The sequence below is a fragment of the Bombina bombina genome, chromosome 3 (genome assembly GCF_027579735.1).
Source record: "Bombina bombina isolate aBomBom1 chromosome 3, aBomBom1.pri, whole genome shotgun sequence".
NCBI lineage: Eukaryota > Metazoa > Chordata > Amphibia > Anura > Bombinatoridae > Bombina > Bombina bombina.
The window spans coordinates 276,347,591-276,365,809 of record NC_069501.1 but is presented as its reverse complement, the minus strand read 5'-3'; positions in this window follow the sequence as shown (position 1 = coordinate 276,365,809).

Sequence of the window (18,219 nt, the reverse complement as noted above, 5' to 3'; positions counted from 1 at the left end):
CTCCCAGATGTTGATTTAAACTTTTTGTAAGGTGTGCTAAAAAAACAAATTTTGTATTTGTATTTAAAATTACCAGGGAGACTGACCATCTCCCATTGGTTTAAGCACCCCACCCAAGTTCAGGTGTGCTCATTACAGTGTTAAAGAGTTGTGAATAAAAAGCCAGGGAGTCTCATTCTATTATGAAGAGTAAAATCAGGAATGTTTCAGCCCTCTGTGGCAAAAGGATTTAGAGTAGGACCAGTCGAATTGGGGCACCTTGTAAGCGGTGGCTGGCTAAGCAGAATATGGCCATATTGTGTGACTAAGTTCCCAATATTTTTTAAAAAAAGATAGTTGTCTCTTGATGTATATGCAGGCAATTTTTTGCATCAGTAAAAAATGTTGTGCTTTTGAAAATGGATTTGCGCTGATACCTCTTTGTTTGTGTAATTACTGGGTCCTATTGGCAGCACTCCCAGATGTTGATTTAAACTTTTTGTAAGGTGTGCTAAAAAAACAAATTTTGTATTTGTATTTAAAATTACCAGGGAGACTGACCATCTCCCATTGGTTTAAGCACCCCACCCAAGTTCAGGTGTGCTCATTACAGTGTTAAAGAGTTGTGAATAAAAAGCCAGGGAGTCTCATTCTATTATGAAGAGTAAAAGCAGGAATGTTTCAGCCCTCTGTGGAAAAAGGATTTAGAGTAGGACTAGTCGAATTGGGGCACCTTGTAAGCGGTGGCTGGCTAAGCAGAATATGGCCATATTGTGTGACTAAGTTCCCAATATTTTTTAAAAAAAAGATAGTTGTCTCTTGATGTATATGCAGGCAATTTTTTGCAGCAGTAAAAAATGTTGTGCTTTTGAAAATGGATGTGCGCTGATACCTCTTTGTTTGTGTAATTACTGGGTCCTATTGGCAGCACTCCCAGATGTTGATTTAAACTTTTTGTAAGGTGTGCTAAAAAACCAAATTTTGTATTTAAAATTACCAGGGAGACTGACCATCTCCTATTGGTTTAAGCACCCCACCCAAGTTCAGGTGTGCTCATTACAGTGTTAAAGAGTTGTGAATAAAAAGCCAGGGAGTCTCATTCTATTATGAAGAGTAAAAGCAGGAATGTTTCAGCCCTCTGTGGCAAAAGGATTTAGAGTAGGACCAGTCGAATTGGGGCACCTTGTAAGCGGTGGCTGGCTAAGCAGAATATGGCCATATTGTGTGACTAAGTTCCCAATATTTTTTAAAAAAAGATAGTTGTCTCTTGATGTATATGCAGGCAATTTTTTGCAGCAGTAAAAAATGTTGTGCTTTTGAAAATGGATGTGCGCTGATACCTCTTTGTTTGTGTAATTACTGGGTCCTATTGGCAGCACTCCCAGATGTTGATTTAAACTTTTTGTAAGGTGTGCTAAAAAAACAAATTTTGTATTTAAAATTACCAGGGAGACTGACCATCTCCCATTGGTTTAAGCACCCCACCCAAGTTCAGGTGTGCTCATTACAGTGTTAAAGAGTTGTGAATAAAAAGCCAGGGAGTCTCATTCTATTATGAAGAGTAAAAGCAGGAATGTTTCAGCCCTCTGTGGCAAAAGGATTTAGAGTAGGACCAGTCGAATTGGGGCACCTTGTAAGCGGTGGCTGGCTAAGCAGAATATGGCCATATTGTGTGACTAAGTTCCCAATATTTTTTAAAAAAAGATAGTTGTCTCTTGATGTATATGCAGGCAATTTTTTGCAGCAGTAAAAAATGTTGTGCTTTTGAAAATGGATGTGCGCTGATACCTCTTTGTTTGTGTGTATATATATATATATATATATATATACACAGTATATGTGTGTGTATATGTGTATATATATATATATATATATATATATATACACACAGTATATGTGTGTGTATATGTGTGTGTATATATATATATATATATATATAATTCCAAAAGCAAAAAAGGCACTCACTGTTCATAATAAAATATAACTTTTAATAAGCCAAGTTTAAAACGACATAACGTTTCGGTGTTCACATAACACCTTTGTCAAATGTCAAAAATAGACAACTTAATGCCCAACCACTCACCTATCATACCTAAACACCCAGGCGCAGAAACCCACGGGCACGTAATAACCTTAGCCTTGTCGACACTAGTGGTGACTCATCAGATAATGAAAGGAGCACGGGTGATGTTGGTAATAGTGAGGGACCTACATCTAGTCAGTCACAGTCTTTTTCTGGGGTTGCTACCAGGTCAGCGGCGAAACCACCGCCGACCGGAAATTTAAAAAACACAGACGCACGCACGTCAGGCGAGGCAAACACAAATCGCAAAAAACAGCCCAAAAAGATGTGAATATAGTCTATAATTTAAGCAGTCGGTCTTTGAATGATGTGGAAATCTCAGTTTTGAATCGTGGGTTATCTTTTATTCCCACGCCTAGATGTGATAGGTTTGACACCATTGTAGATATCCACAAGCTACAAAGACAGCTCAAGCTAAAAGACTACTTTAAAAATGACACTCAAGGTGTGATAACCAAATTCAAAAAACCATCAACATTTGAACCTGTAAACACACATCCATCCATTAGGAACTTCACCAGAGTGGTATGTAATGAGATTCCCGACAAACTTCCTTTTCCCACTTACCCAAATTTAAATAGCGATGAGAGGTATGCTATTAAATCACTTAGCAATGATAATAGCATCATTATCCGCCCAGCGGATAAAGGTGGGTCAATAGTCCTACAGGATTATGTTGACTATAGGGCAGAAGCTTACAGACAGTTGTCTGACCATAGTGTATATGTTAAACTTTCGGGGAACCCAGGCAGAACATTTAAGAAACACATTGATGAATGCCTCTATAGAGGTCATGAAGCAGGGCTACTGACAGAACAGGAACTTGAGTTTCTAATTACTGATCACCCTAGAACACCAGTCCTGTATCTTCTGCCAAAAATACATAAGACCTTGGACCATCCCCCTGGCAGACCAATTGTGTCTGCCAGGGACTCCTTGCTATCCAATTTGGCCATCTATATAGACTTCTTCCTTCAACCGGTGGTTAAAGGAACACCTGCATATTTACAGGATTCACCGAGTTTGTTGAATGTCCTAAGGGACTATACCACATTACAGGAGGGTGATATCCTGGTTACCATGGATGTGGACAGCCTCTACACCTCTATTCCCCATGGGGGGGGTGTGGCGGCTGTCAGGTCCATGGTGACTGGGAACCCCCTCTATGAGGGTCCTCCCATTGAATTCCTGTGCGAACTACTTACCTTGTGCCTAGAGAAAAACTTTTTCAAGTTCGAGAATGGATATTTTTTGCAGGTGTCAGGGACGGCCATGGGTTCAAACATGGCACCCACATATGCCAATCTATATATGGCCTGGTACGAACAGACTCTAATGAGACCATTTGCTCATCCCCATATCAGATACTATACACGGTACATCGATGATGTCCTTCTGGTATGGGGGGGCAGCAATGAGGAACTACAGGAGTGGGTGACATGTTTGAACACCATGGACAGTCCCATAAGGTTCAAGTTAGAATTTAGTAATGAGACCATACATTTCCTGGATCTTAACATACATAAAATCATGTCTGAGGATGGTTGCTCATTTGACACTTCGCTATATACGAAGCCAACCGATCGCAATTCTTTGTTAGAAGCAAGGAGTTTCCATCCCAGACATCAGAAAATGGGGATTATCACCTCTCAACTGATGCGGGTCATTCGTAATAATAGTGAGGTACCCACTATGATTGATCAACTAACCACTATGGAAGAGAAACTAGTAGCAAGAGGCTATGACAAAGGAACAGTCAGAAAAGTCAAGGAGGAATTGTTAAAAGACCCCAAGTGTAAAGGACATGATAAGCCTAAAAAGGACACTGAAAGGCTTAATTTCGTGACCACTTATACTCCAACTAGCGACATACTTAAGAAATCGGCTCAGAAAAATTGGCCGATCCTGGAAACGGATCCAACTCTCCCCTTTAACAGGATGTAACCACCGAGGATGGTGTACCGCAGGGCTGAAAATTTGCGTGATGTCCTGGTGAAGACTGATCCGGTCAGATGCTACCAGAAGGATAACTGGCTGAAGACGTCCAAGAATGGATGCCACACATGTGGTAATTGTACTACTTGCAATACCATGATGAGGGGCCAGACATTCCAGCATCCGCACACGAATAGGCGATTCACCATCCGTCACAGACTAACATGCACTAGTACATATGTCATCTATATGTTAGTCTGTCCATGTTCTCTGGTTTATATTGGTAAAACCATAACAAGTTTCAGGGACAGGATGGCTAACCACCGCTGTGCAATACGTGAGGCACTAAAAAAGGGGGAGTCGGAACAACCGGTCGCCAGGCATTTTGCTGAATGTAATCATAGCCTATCAAGCCTGAGGTCAATGTTAATCGACCATGTACCACCATTAAGAAGGGGTGGTGATAGGGATAACCGGTTGCTACAAGTGGAAACGAAATGGATCCATACGCTGGACACTCTGGTCCCTAGGGGCCTGAATACTGTCCTTGACTTTGGACCGTTCTACAACAAATAAATCTTCAACAGTACCTACCAATAATGGATGCATACTAAGTCACCCGGAACTATTCACATGGATTTTCATCCTAGTGGGTCCTTATGGGTTTCTGATCATGCTCCAGGAGGCAAGAAATAATAGGGTTTGATTGTAGAAAGAGTAGTGGGTTAGATACGTATCTTAGGCAGATAAATTTGATTGGCTCTGATTCAATCCATGCAGATCTGCCATTATTAGACCAATGCATCGCTCATATGTCCCTGCTATACATGTTTGATCATTTTTTAAATTTTAAATTGTAATTACACGGGATTATAGTAATATTTTTTAATGATTTGCGCCCCTGTCGCATGATCTTCACTGTGAGCAATATGGGTTGCTGTGGTTGGTAACTACAGACCAATGTATAGTGCCTAGTATACTGTTAATGGGCTGTTATGCCCATTCATTTTTGGAAACGGGATTTAAATTGCCCGATATAGTCACGGTGGTATTGTTTACCGGTTGCTATGGCAACCTGAATGGGCGACTTAACATCATGTGGTCACGTTACGTAACGCAGCAACGTCATGACGTCATTGCGCACAGGGCAGAACAGCGCACAGGAGTGCCAAGTGAAACTGTATTTAAGGTAATGGGTGTTTAGGTATGATAGGTGAGTGGTTGGGCATTAAGTTGTCTATTTTTGACATTTGACAAAGGTGTTATGTGAACACCGAAACGTTATGTCGTTTTAAACTTGGCTTATTAAAAGTTATATTTTATTATGAACAGTGAGTGCCTTTTTTGCTTTTGGAATTATGGACTTTGATTTAAGTGCACCCTGGCTGCTGTATAACCGTTTGATGTGCTGATCTGTTCTTGGGACTTTCTTTATATATATATATATATATATATATATATATATATACACACATACATATATATATATACACACAATACCATATAACACACACAATACCATAGCACACACAATAACATATCACACACACAAAAACACAATACCATATCATAAAAGGAAAACCAAATAAAGTTCTGAATCAAGGATATGTCTGTGTCCTCTGGATGAGTTTTTCAGCTTGTTAGCATTCCTCAGTGAGATCCCATAAAAAAGGAAACAGAAAATTGCAACATAGTGTGAATCTGTAATGGCACTTTGAGGAAGTAGTTGTTTTGTAACAAATGACTACTCACATTTGTTGGAGCTTTCCACTAAGCTCAAGGATATGCGCACTCCCACTTTATACTGATGGGAAAACAGTACACTAGGCAAAACTTGGATACACATTTATTTTAAAATATATAAAAGCGTCACATAAGCCTTGATAACACCACAATGTAAGGGTACAAAAGCAGATATGCTGTAACAAATGCTTCAAATCGCCAAACTTGTAAAGGGGTAAATGGATCAGCAGGAGTGTGACCGCCGAAATCAAAACCTTTTTAGTAGCAAGACAATAGCGCTAAGCCCCCAGGTGTCCTGGCTAGTGTAGAGACGCAATAAAACTTAATATAGAACAGTTCAGTTCCGATGTACGTTTCGCTGGTATGCTTTGTCAAGGAATGTTAGTGCGCATGTCCAAGAGTCTTTTTAAACAATCCATTGATGAGTTTCTGCCAGGTTTGTGGTTACATCCTCCATTTTGGAAGTTGGCATTTAGGTAATTTGTCATTAAACAACTAGTATGTTTTTCAACTTCTTTCAGTTTTATACATTTTGTTGATATATGCATAGATGTTAAGATGGATAACCAGAATTGGGAAATTATGCATTATAATGTTATAGCATTATACATATATGCAAAACTTCAAAAAACATAATCACATTGTGCCTGCAATTAGTGTCTATACTGATGATATATGTAGGTATTTGTTTTTTTTGTTTTTTTTACCCCTTAATGTGAAGGTATTAGTTATATCTTTTTTAGTTTAAGTGATGTTACTGACTATATGTCCTATGGACCATAATTAAACTACTAGCCTTATCATAAACCTAGTTGTGTCACAATGTTTTCAAAAATAGATTTTATTTGTTAGCATGTAACATGTTTAAAAACATATATTGTACTTATGTGTGTTTGCGCTGAAAAGTTATGATAGGATGTTGAGGTTACTGTTTCTAACTATGTGTTTAATTTTACATTTGGGGATCCATATATTGAAAATAAGTTCGTGAAACATTCTAAAACTACCTAGTACTGATAATATAAGTGTGGACAAACTTCCAACATAGCACTCAGAGTGGAGAACTTAGGAACATCATACAAAAACACTGGGGAATTCTCACAAGAGATGCAGCATTAAATGAATTTTTAGGCGATGGACCTAACATAATTTTTAGAAAGGTTCCCAATCTTAAGTTTCAACTATCCCAATGTATTAAAGAAGTAGACAACAACAAAGTAAAAAATTGGTTGCTACCATCTGAAATGGGTTTTAGAAAGTGTCAATTCTGCAATGCTTGCAAATTTATGAAAAAAACTCAAAAATTCTGTAAAAATTTTTTTTCTGGAGATAACAAAAGGGAGTACAGTATAGATCAATTTATTACTTGCAATAGCAAAAACGTAATTTACATGTTACGATGCTCATGCAATTTAATCTATATAGGGCGTACCTCTAGACTTCTAAAAATTAGGATGAATGAGCATATTTACAATATTGAAAAGGGTTATGCTAATCATACACGGCTAGATTTGGAGTTTTGTCGGTAACGACCCGAAAAACTAACGCCCGCGTTTTACTGGCCGCACCATAAAAATAACTCTGGTATCGAGAGTCCACATAAAGGCTGCGTTAGGCTCCAAAAAAGAAGCGTAGAGCATTTTTAACGCAGCTTCAACTCTCGATACCAGAGTTGCTTACGGACGCGGCCAGCCTCAAAAACGTGCTCGTGCACGATTCTCCCATAGGAAACAATGGGGCTGTTTGAGCTGAAAAAAAACCTAACACCTGCAAAAAAGCCGCGTTCAGCTCCTAACGCAGCCCCATTGTTTGCTATGGGGAAACACGTCCTACGTCTGCACCTAACACCCTAACATGTACCCCGAGTCTAAACACCCCTAGCATTACACTTATTAACCCCTAATCTGCCGCCCCCGCTATCGCTGACCCCTGCATATTATTATTAACCCCTAATCTGCCGCTCCGTAAACCGCCGCTACTTACATTATCCCTATGTACCCCTAATCTGCTGCCCTAACATCGCCGACCCCTATATTATATTTATTAACCCCTAATCTGCCCCCCACAACGTCGCCTCCACCTGCCTACACTTATTAACCCCTAATCTGCCGAGCGGACCTGAGCGCTACTATAATAAAGTTATTAACCCCTAATCCGCCTCACTAACCCTATAATAAATAGTATTAACCCCTAATCTGCCCTCCCTAACATCGCCGACACCTAACTTCAATTATTAACCCCTAATCTGCCGACCGGAGCTCACCGCTATTCTAATAAATGTATTAACCCCTAAAGCTAAGTCTAACCCTAACACCCCCCTAAGTTAAATATAATTTACATCTAACGAAATTAATTAACTCTTATTAAATAAATTATTCCTATTTAAAGCTAAATACTTACCTGTAAAATAAATCCTAATATAGCTACAATATAAATTATAATTATATTATAGCTATTTTAGGATTTATATTTATTTTACAGGTAACTTTGTATTTATTTTAACCAGGTACAATAGCTATTAAATAGTTAAGAACTATTTAATAGCTAAAATAGTTAAAATAATTACAAATTTACCTGTAAAAGAAATCCTAACCTAAGTTACAAATAAACCTAACGCTATACTATCAATAAATTAATTAAATAAACTACCTACAATTACCTACAATTAACCTAACACTACCAATAAATTAATTAAATACAATTGCTACAAATAAATACAATTAAATAAACTAGCTAAAGTACAAAAAATAAAAAAGAACTAAGTTACAAAAAATAAAAAAATATTTACAAACATAATAAAAATATTACAACAGGGGGCGGAGCCTGGCCACGCAGGGACATGGCTGTTTAATTCTTGGCTCCTAGGCCCTGCGCCTGATGCAAACTTATTATTTTGGGAAGCACTGACCTAAATCATCTTTAAACCAGGGGTCACACTGCTTGAATATGCCCTGCAGGGATTAGTCCTCACAACCGGACCTTTTGTGGCTCACACAGGATAACAACAGTCCATGGCCTAAAGCGGCACTGCAACGGCTCACAGCGCACTGACCGGAGCTACAGGGAATACCTGTTGTAACTCACAGGAGCCTCATCTGACCACTTTGCGACCGGAGCACTTGCAGGATTATCTGGAGGACCTGCATTGTTAACCGGTTGCGATCCGCTCTCCCTCGCATACCGGACCCGACGGAGCCTCACAACACCCGCCCGGCACTGGGCCCATGAGAACAGACCGCTGTATTTGCAGAGCCCAGGAGCAGAGGTAAGCCCGCATTGCGGTAGTAGGGCTGCAAAGAAAATAGACACAACCTTGGGGGACTTAGTAGCGGGCAGCTCTGACTAAACGCAATAATAAAAGGGCCGGTGCCACGTGGGAGGGCTGGTCGCAGTCATGCAATATAAGATGTTTGAATGAAGGAGAGTGCCCCAGACTGCACGATTGTCTAATCCTCACCCACATTATTTTCACATTACAAGAGGGGACAGAAACCAAGCTGTGAAAACAGCAACATGTCACAGTGAGGAAAAACAGTTAATAACCATAATCTCACATCTTAATCCTTGAAACTGCAAGAGAAGGGGGACAGTTCTGCACAGACTCCGTGAAGGGGGAATTAAGGAGACGTTTTCTGTACAAAGAAATAGAAAACCCCCGGCCAGTGTACATAACACACAGGTCTCACAATCTTACTCAAACAGCTCCCTTTACAAAAAGAGGTGTTTTTACTTACTTTCCCATCTTAAAGGCACAGCACTTACCTTCAGAAGGCCTGGGACATACAGGCCCGCCCTACTTGGTTTTACTTGTTTGGGAAGGGACAATAGTGGTGGTGTAGGAACCCCCTATAACCTTGGGCATCTTTGTATCTACCTGCCACATTTGCCACTGCAGGCCCATAACTGTAATAGTTCTGAATCCTTTTGGCATCCACTTATAACAAGGTATAACCCTCTATCACTTGTTCTGGCCTACAGGAGTACTACCCCTGCAGATTTAACTTCAATCACAATACTTATATCTCAGAAAGGGATTGACAAATACTCCCATAGCTTATAATGTCTCACAGGAAAAACACCAAGGGGGAAAAAGGACTTAAAAGTACTAATCTCACTAATTACCTTAAAATGGCCACCTCTTGCCATGACGCAGCAGAAATTGAGAACCCAACCACTGTCCCTCCCTTAATGGCTGCTGCGAATGTAGCATTAGACACACGACTACAGGAATCATCATCTAGTGAGGATCTTAGCGTGCACTCTACTAAAGCTGATATCAACATGGTGTTATCCGAAATGAGATCTTTATTCGGTGATTTAAAGAAAGACTTCCATCAAATTAGCCAACAGGTGCATGCCCTGGAAGGAAAACAAGAAAACATGCAGGCTCAGATGTCTTCCAACACCCAAAGAGCTCTTGAGCAAGAAGGGGACATTCAATTCCTGTTGTCTAGGGTTGAAGACCTGGACAACAGAGGGAGACGCAATAATCTCAGGATTAGGGGAGTCCCAGAATCTGTTAATAATTTAGCAATAGAAGGCTACTTACAGGATCTATTTCGCACTATAAAAGGCACCCCAGGTTCCCCAGATATCCAAATAGAAAGAGCTCACCGTGCCCTTAGGCCAAGACCGTCTCCCAAAGCTCCTCCAAGGGACATAATTGTAAAATTTCTAAGTTATAGGGACAAAGAAGTAATATCCCAAAAAGCACGCTCCATCAAAGATTTCACTCACGCCGGCATCCCCATCCAAATATTCTCCGACTTAAGCCAGATAACTCTACAGAAGAGGAGAGAATTAAAGTTTGTGACCAGTGCTCTCCAACTACACAGAATTCAATATAAATGGGGCTTCCCAGTTTGCCTTATTGCTACTCGAAATGGGAAACAGGCTATCTACCGAACTCAGGCAGACCTACAAGATTTCTGCAACATCCTGGACATCGCTGTTCCCACCCCTGAAGAGGAATCACCTGGACGGAGAGACCAGAATAATTAATCTCTCCCTCTCTTCTCTATCATATACAGGGCCCATCAGGACCCTATGCTGGACACTTTGTGCTGTTCTAGCTTCCTGCGCAGCCTTTGGACACTTGCTAAGCTGGGGCGCATGGAAGCTCCCTGTTATTGACATGAACCCCTGAGGCTGATCACTTCAACAGGTAACGGGGAAAGCAGAGCGCTCACCTTTATCAAAAGAACACTTTGATCTACTAGCCATTAACCTTTTTTTTATTTTTTTATTTTTTATTAGATGTTCTGTTTGTAGCTGTTATGCTCACTATGTTCCCTTACTCTAGGTTTGACCCACATTTTACTTGTAACTATAGTCTCTTTTCCTTATTTTATGTGCCTTTTTGCCCAGCAGCACAGCAACACGCGCTCTATGACCTGGTCAGCCCGGACGCATATACCTATACAATAATGGTGCGTTGGGCTACAAGGGAGTAATTATAGACAGGCGTACAGGGCAATCCTTTTGGCTGAGACGACTGTAGTTTCGTAACCTTGGGGCCCCCAGCCACAAGCATATACTTAGATTATACAGCCACTCATCAGCCGATAATTACTTAAGATGCTTCATAAATTTGATATGGCCTTTGGGAAGTATTTACATGCACCATGTTATACATAATATCGTTCTCTTTGTTTTATTTTGTAACCCAAAGCAGACCATCACAGCTTGCTACTGGTGGGTAGATGTATAGCGAGCCTGATAGTAATGACGCATATACCTATACCATAATGGTGCGTTGCTCTATAGGCTGATAAATACGAGCTGACATAACTGAGACCCATGGAAATATTAACGCTGTTGCTCGCACTGAGGTGGCCCATCCTACCACCCATTTACACTAAAACGGCACACTGTTCTATTAATTAATATTCGTTCATTATGTTAAATGAGTTATACCCCCAATGTTGTATTCATACTGTTTAATGTTTTAGACTCAAGGTTTGTCACTAATGAAACTATTTTTTCTTCTCAATGTGTACCTATATATATCACGACACAACTACTTATGTATATTGGTTTTGTTGGTACTGACACAAATGCCTATATAGGAAGTAATGAACTGCTATATCAGCTGCCGGTTGGAGGCGGTTGTGAGGGGAGACCTTTGCAGTCGGGATGCTTACACCTATGCCATTGTGGTGCATTTGGCTGCAAACCTCTCTCTACTTAAGATGTCAAATTTGACACACCTTTTTAAGTACTGCCTCTCAAGAGGATACTTCCTATGTATTATATGACATCCTCCTACTATGTTTCTTACTTCCCTTTGACACCCCTGGTTTATCCCAAAGACCTCTATAAGTGGACATATGTTGCCCCCTCTTTCCAACCTATACCTAACTCACTCCTCTTTTTCTTTAAAGGAGAGGAGAAAGAAAACCCTGCATCAGGCGCAGGGACACAGATCCCTTCTTCTTATACTCTTATTCCTCAGTTCATTTCCACTCTGATCTTTGGCCGGCCACTCTTGGTGGAAGGCTGTCTGCTTTTCATTTTTTCTTAACCCTCTTTTCTCCCCCGGATAAATTTTTCCAAACTTAAACTCCCACCCACCTCATCCCTTCTCTACCCCTCTCTATCCCCTTAGCCTCTAATTCTTTCCCGCTCCATAACTCTTCACTACCTCCTTTCTGTCCTTCACCTCAACTTAACCTTCTTCCTCCAACCCCACCTCCCTCCCCACCCCCTTTTTTTTTTTTTTTTTTTTTTTTTTTTTTCCCTCACCCCCTTCCCTTAATCATGCCTTTAAAAGGCTCTAGCACATTGTCTTTCATGACACTAAATGCTAAAGGCTTAAACATCCCAGAAAAAAGATCACATTTAATCCGTGATGGCATCCGTGCCCACTGCGACATTATATTCTTGCAGGAAACCCACTTTTGTAGAGGTAAAGAGCCAAATTGGTTCAGCCCCAAATTTCCGACTTCCTTCTTTGCTTCTGGACCCTCAAAGAAAAATGGGGTAGGCATTCTGATAAAAAATACTTCCCCGTTTTCTCTCACTCACATAGAAAGGGACCCTGAAGGCCGCTACCTAATCGTAACAGGCACTCTTTTTAATAGAATGGTCACACTAGCTAACGTCTACTTCCCTAATCAACACCAGAACAAATTCATGTCCTCCCTCACTAATAAGATCCTGGAACTCCGTAAAGGAGCTTTGATACTGGGCGGTGACTTTAATGTTCCGCTTAACCCAGCACTAGACACATCCAAAATGACAACCTCAGTTACCAAAAAAACTCTCAGACAATGTAATGCTAGACTTGAGGAGATGGCGGTTCATGACACCTGGCGTATACTTTACCCCACTAGGCGAGATTATACCTTTTACTCCCACCCACACGAAATATATTCCAGAATTGACTACATTTTTACGGACCAGTTGACTTTAGCAGGAGTTATTGACACCCAGATACTTCCCATGACGTGGTCAGACCACGCCCCAGTCATCTGCAAAATAAATTGGCCCTCGATGCCAGACAGACCATTTGTTTGGAGATTCGATGACTTCATGATGAATAACCAACTCATTAAAACCCAAATTGAGACTAAATTGTTGGAATATTTCCATAATAATGAAAACGGGGAGTTACCGGACCACGTCATCTGGGAGGCACACAAATGTGTGCTCAGAGGAGAGCTAATTCAACAGAAAGCTTACCATTCAAAACAGACTAGACTTAGGTACTCAGCACTCCTTAAACAAATTGGGGAGTTAGAGATCAGACACAAATCGACTCCCTCGGACCCCCTAATTACACAAGAACTAGCTCAGGCTAGAAAAGACATGCAGGATATTCATACTAGAGAACACCAGATTCTTGCATTAAAATTACAACAGAAATATTATGAGTTTGGCGATAAACCCGGAAAACTCCTAGCTAGAGCCTTAAAGAGGAAACAAACTAAATCTCACGTACATTCCATACTAAACCATCAGAGCCAACTTTGCTCAGACAGCCCGTCTATAGCCGAGGTACTTAGGTCATACTACCAGAACTTATACAACTTGCAAAAGGAGGAAACTCCCTCGCAAATCAATGACGGGATACCCTCAAAGCCCCCCATCGATTCTTACCTTGATTCATTGTCCCTCCCGGCTCTATCTACAGAAGAGAGAGAGAGCTTAGATACTGCCATATCAATAGAGGAAGTGACCAAGACTATAGAAAGCTTACCAGCAGGAAAATGCCCGGGCCCTGACGGGTTTAGTGTAAAATACTATAAAACTTTTAAAGAGGTGCTATCCCCTCGTCTAGCCTCTCTGTTCAATACCATAGGGAACACACAGGATTTCCCGCCATCAATGCTTCTTGCGCATGTTACCACCATACCGAAACCGGGAAAGCCAACAGATCGGCCCGAAAATTTCAGGCCAATTTCTCTCCTTAACGTGGATCTGAAGATATTTGCAAAAATTCTCTCGTCAAGATTGAATAAACTTTTACCACGATTAATATCACCGGACCAAGTGGGTTTTGTTCCTGGCAGAGAGGCCAGGGACAATACAATAAAGGCTACCCTATTGGTGAATCACGCGCAACTTAATAATATCCCATCGGATACCTTTTGACAGGGTCAGCTGGGATTTCCTTAGAGCTGTCCTGTCAAAAATGAACTTTGGCCAAACCTTTATGCATAAAATCTTTTCTTTATACTCGGCACCAACTGCTCAGGTAAAAATCAACAATATCTTATCCGAACCATTTAGAATTTCGAATGGGACACGTCAAGGCTGCCCCTTGTCCCCCCTATTGTTCGCCCTATCAATTGAAGTACTGGCGCAAAAAATCCGTGATAACCAGAGGATATCTGGGATTGAGATAGGGGGCCATGAACACAAGGTCTCGCTATACGCGGATGATATCCTCCTTTCGGTTGCTAACCCCTTGAATTCTATCCCGGAGCTTCTTCAAGAATTTGATGAATATGGTAGGGTATCTAACTTTCACCTAAACCACACTAAATCGGAAATCCTAAATATCAATCTGCCCCAGACGGAATTAAGCCGTTTGTCGGACATCTGTAAATTAAGGATCAAATCAAAAACGCTCAAATACCTGGGGATCAATTTAACCCCCAGGGTAGAGAGCCTATTTGAGGCTAATTATGTTCAATTATCCAAAGCAATAATAGGAGACCTATCATCTTGGAAAAACAAGAAAATCTCGTGGCTAGGCAGGATTGGGGTGGTAAAAATGAATATCCTCCCCAGGATTTTATACTTTCTTCAAACCCTTCCGATCCCATTTCCTGGCCAATACCTACTAAAACTGCAGGGACAACTAGAAGACTATATCTGGGGGGGCACCAGACCTAGGATCTCCAAAAACACTTTATACCTACCTAAGGAAAAGGGGGGTTTGGGCATACCAAACCTTTTAATATACAAAAAGGCTATTAACCTCCAACATCAGGTGGAGTGGTGTGCCAATTCTAAAGATAAAGTGTGGGTCCAGTTGGGACGGCATATTTTGGGAGCTCAAAATGCGGGCTCGTTAGGTTGGATTTCCAGTAAAAACAGACCCACAGCGGCCACACAATATCCATTCATGAGGGAGTTCTTCGCGGTGTGGGATAAATCCCTAGTGGAATTCCCACATATCTCTTCTAACCCTTCACCTCTCACCCCCTTTATACAAAACCCAGACATCCCATTCTCCAATATCCCACAAGCGGCTCTAGATAAAACACAAATAGACCAGACAATGTTCTACAGGCTAATTTCAAATAAAAAACTCAAAGGTCGGGAGGTTCTGTTAGAATCGGGCTTGGACATACCATGGTTCTTCCACAGGCAGCTACAACACTATCTGCTTACACACAAAAGAGCTGATAGCGTGTCAAGACAGCTGACCCTGCTGGAGTCTTTGTGCCTATTGTTACATACTCCTAAACACTTGATATCTATTATGTACAGGCTACTGATATCTCATAAGGATTCTCACATACCTACTTTTATTAGACAGTGGAACAACGACTTGGACTGTGCCCTCACAGACACAGACTGGCAAAAAATATTCCACAATCACACCAAGGCCTCAGTTTCGGCTAGAACGTTAGAATCCAACTACAAATTCATGTCCCGCTGGTACCTCACACCAGTCAGGATCAAAAAAATATATAAGAAATCAGATGGTAGATGTTGGAGGGGCTGCGGGGAGGCTGGCTCTGTCCTTCATGTCTGGTGGTCTTGTGGACTTTTAGCTATGTTCTGGTCTGCAGTACTGGACATAATGGACTCTAAACTAAATATTACATTACACAGAGATCCTAGCCTACTACTGTTCCATAGACTGCCCAAACTTACAGAGAAACCTAAAAAACACTTACTATATATCATGTTAAATAGCGCAAAAGCTCTCATCCCTAAGAATTGGAAATCAAATAGAATCCCTCAGACTGCTGACTGGGAGGCTCAAGTGGATAAACACTTGTCATTAGAAAGATATAGATACCTGAGGGAGGACAGGGTTGAAGTTCATGAATATATGAAAGAACTTTGGAGACCGTCATCTAGATAAATTCTAGACCTCTCAATCACTCCTGCACCAATACATAGTTTAGCGTACTAAATCCTCCCCCCCTCTTTTTTTTTTTTTTTCTCTTTTCTCCTCCCCTCCTCCCCTTCCCTGTCCCAAGATGAAACCCCTTCCCTCTTTCCTATCCTTCTCTCTACCTTTTTCTGACCCCTTTCTTTTTTCGTATCTTCTAATCAGGACGAGCATCGTAATTTCTGATGCACGTCATACTCTAATTTGATAATGATGTTTGCCGTTTTCACTTAATTTAATCTTCTCATGACCATACATCTGTGTTTAGAGTCTTACTCAACAGATCCCTATAATACTTGTAATTTTTATAATGTGATACTGAATACTGAAACACGTTGTCATTTTCATTTGTGAATTGTATTTTGTTAACTTTCAATAAAGCTTTTTAAAAAAAAAAAAAAAAAAAAAAAATATTACAACAATTTTAAACTAATTACACCTACTCTAAGCCCCCTAATAAAATAACAAAGCCCCCCAAAATAAAAAAATGCCCTACCCTATTCTAAATTACTACAGTTCAAAGCTCTTTTACCTTACCAGCCCTGAACAGGGCCCTTTGCGGGGCATGCCCCAAGAAATACAGCTCTTTTGCCTGTAGAAAAAAACATACAATACCCAAGCCCCCCAACATTACAACCCACCACCCACATACCCCTAATCTAACCCAAACCCCCCTTAAATAAACCTAACACTAAGCCCCTGAAGATCATCCTACCTTGTCTTCACCATACCAGGTTCACCGATCGGTCCAGAAGAGCTCATCCGATGTCCTGATCCAAGCCCAAGCGGGGGGCTGAAGAGGTCCATGATCCGGCTGAAGTCTTCATCCAAGCGGGGCAGAAGAGTTCTTCCATCCGATTGAAGTCTTCATCCAAGCGGCATCCATCCGGAGCGAAGCGGCAGCATCCTGAAGACCTCCACCGCGGAACATCCATCCTGGCCGACGACTGAACGACGAATGACGGTTCCTTTAAATGACGTCATCCAATCCAATCAGCCAATCAGATTGAGCTTGCATTCTATTGGATGTTCCGATCAGCCAATAGAATGCAAGCTCAATCTGATTGGCTGATTGGATCAGCCAATCGGATTGAACTTGATTCTGATTGGCTGATTCCATCAGCCAAACAGAATATTCCTACCTTAATTCCGATTGGCTGATAGAATCCTATCAGCCAATCGGAATTCGAGGGACGCCATCTTGGATGACGTCATTTAAAGGAACCGTCATTCGTCGTTCAGTTGTCGGCCAGGATGGATATTCCGCGGTGGAGGTCTTCAGGATGCTGCCGCTTCGCTCCGGATGGATGCCGCTTGGATGAAGACTTCAATCGGATGGAAGAACTCTTCTGCCCCGCTTGGATGAAGACTTCAGCCGGATCATGGACCTCTTCAGCCCCCCGCTTGGGCTTGGATCAGGACATCGGAGGAGCTCTTCTGGACCGATCGGTGAACCTGGTATGGTGAAGACAAGGTAGGATGATCTTCAGGGGCTTAGTGTTAGGTTTATTTAAGGGGGGTTTGGGTTAGATTAGGGGTATGTGGGTGGTGGGTTGTAATGTTGGGGGGCTTGGGTATTGTATGGTTTTTTTTACAGGCAAAAGAGCTGTATTTCTTGGGGCATGCCCCGCAAAGGGCACTGTTCAGGGCTGGTAAGGTAAAAGAGCTTTGAACTGTAGTAATTTAGAATAGGGTAGGGCATTTTTTTATTTTGGGGCTTTGTTATTTTATTAGGGGGCTTAGAGTAGGTGTAATTAGTTTAAAATTGTTGTAATATTTTTCTTATGTTTGTAAATATTTTTTTATTTTTTGTAACTTAGTTCTTTTTTATTTTTTGTACTTTAGCTAGTTTATTTAATTGTATTTATTTGTAGCAATTGTATTTAATTAATTTATTGGTAGT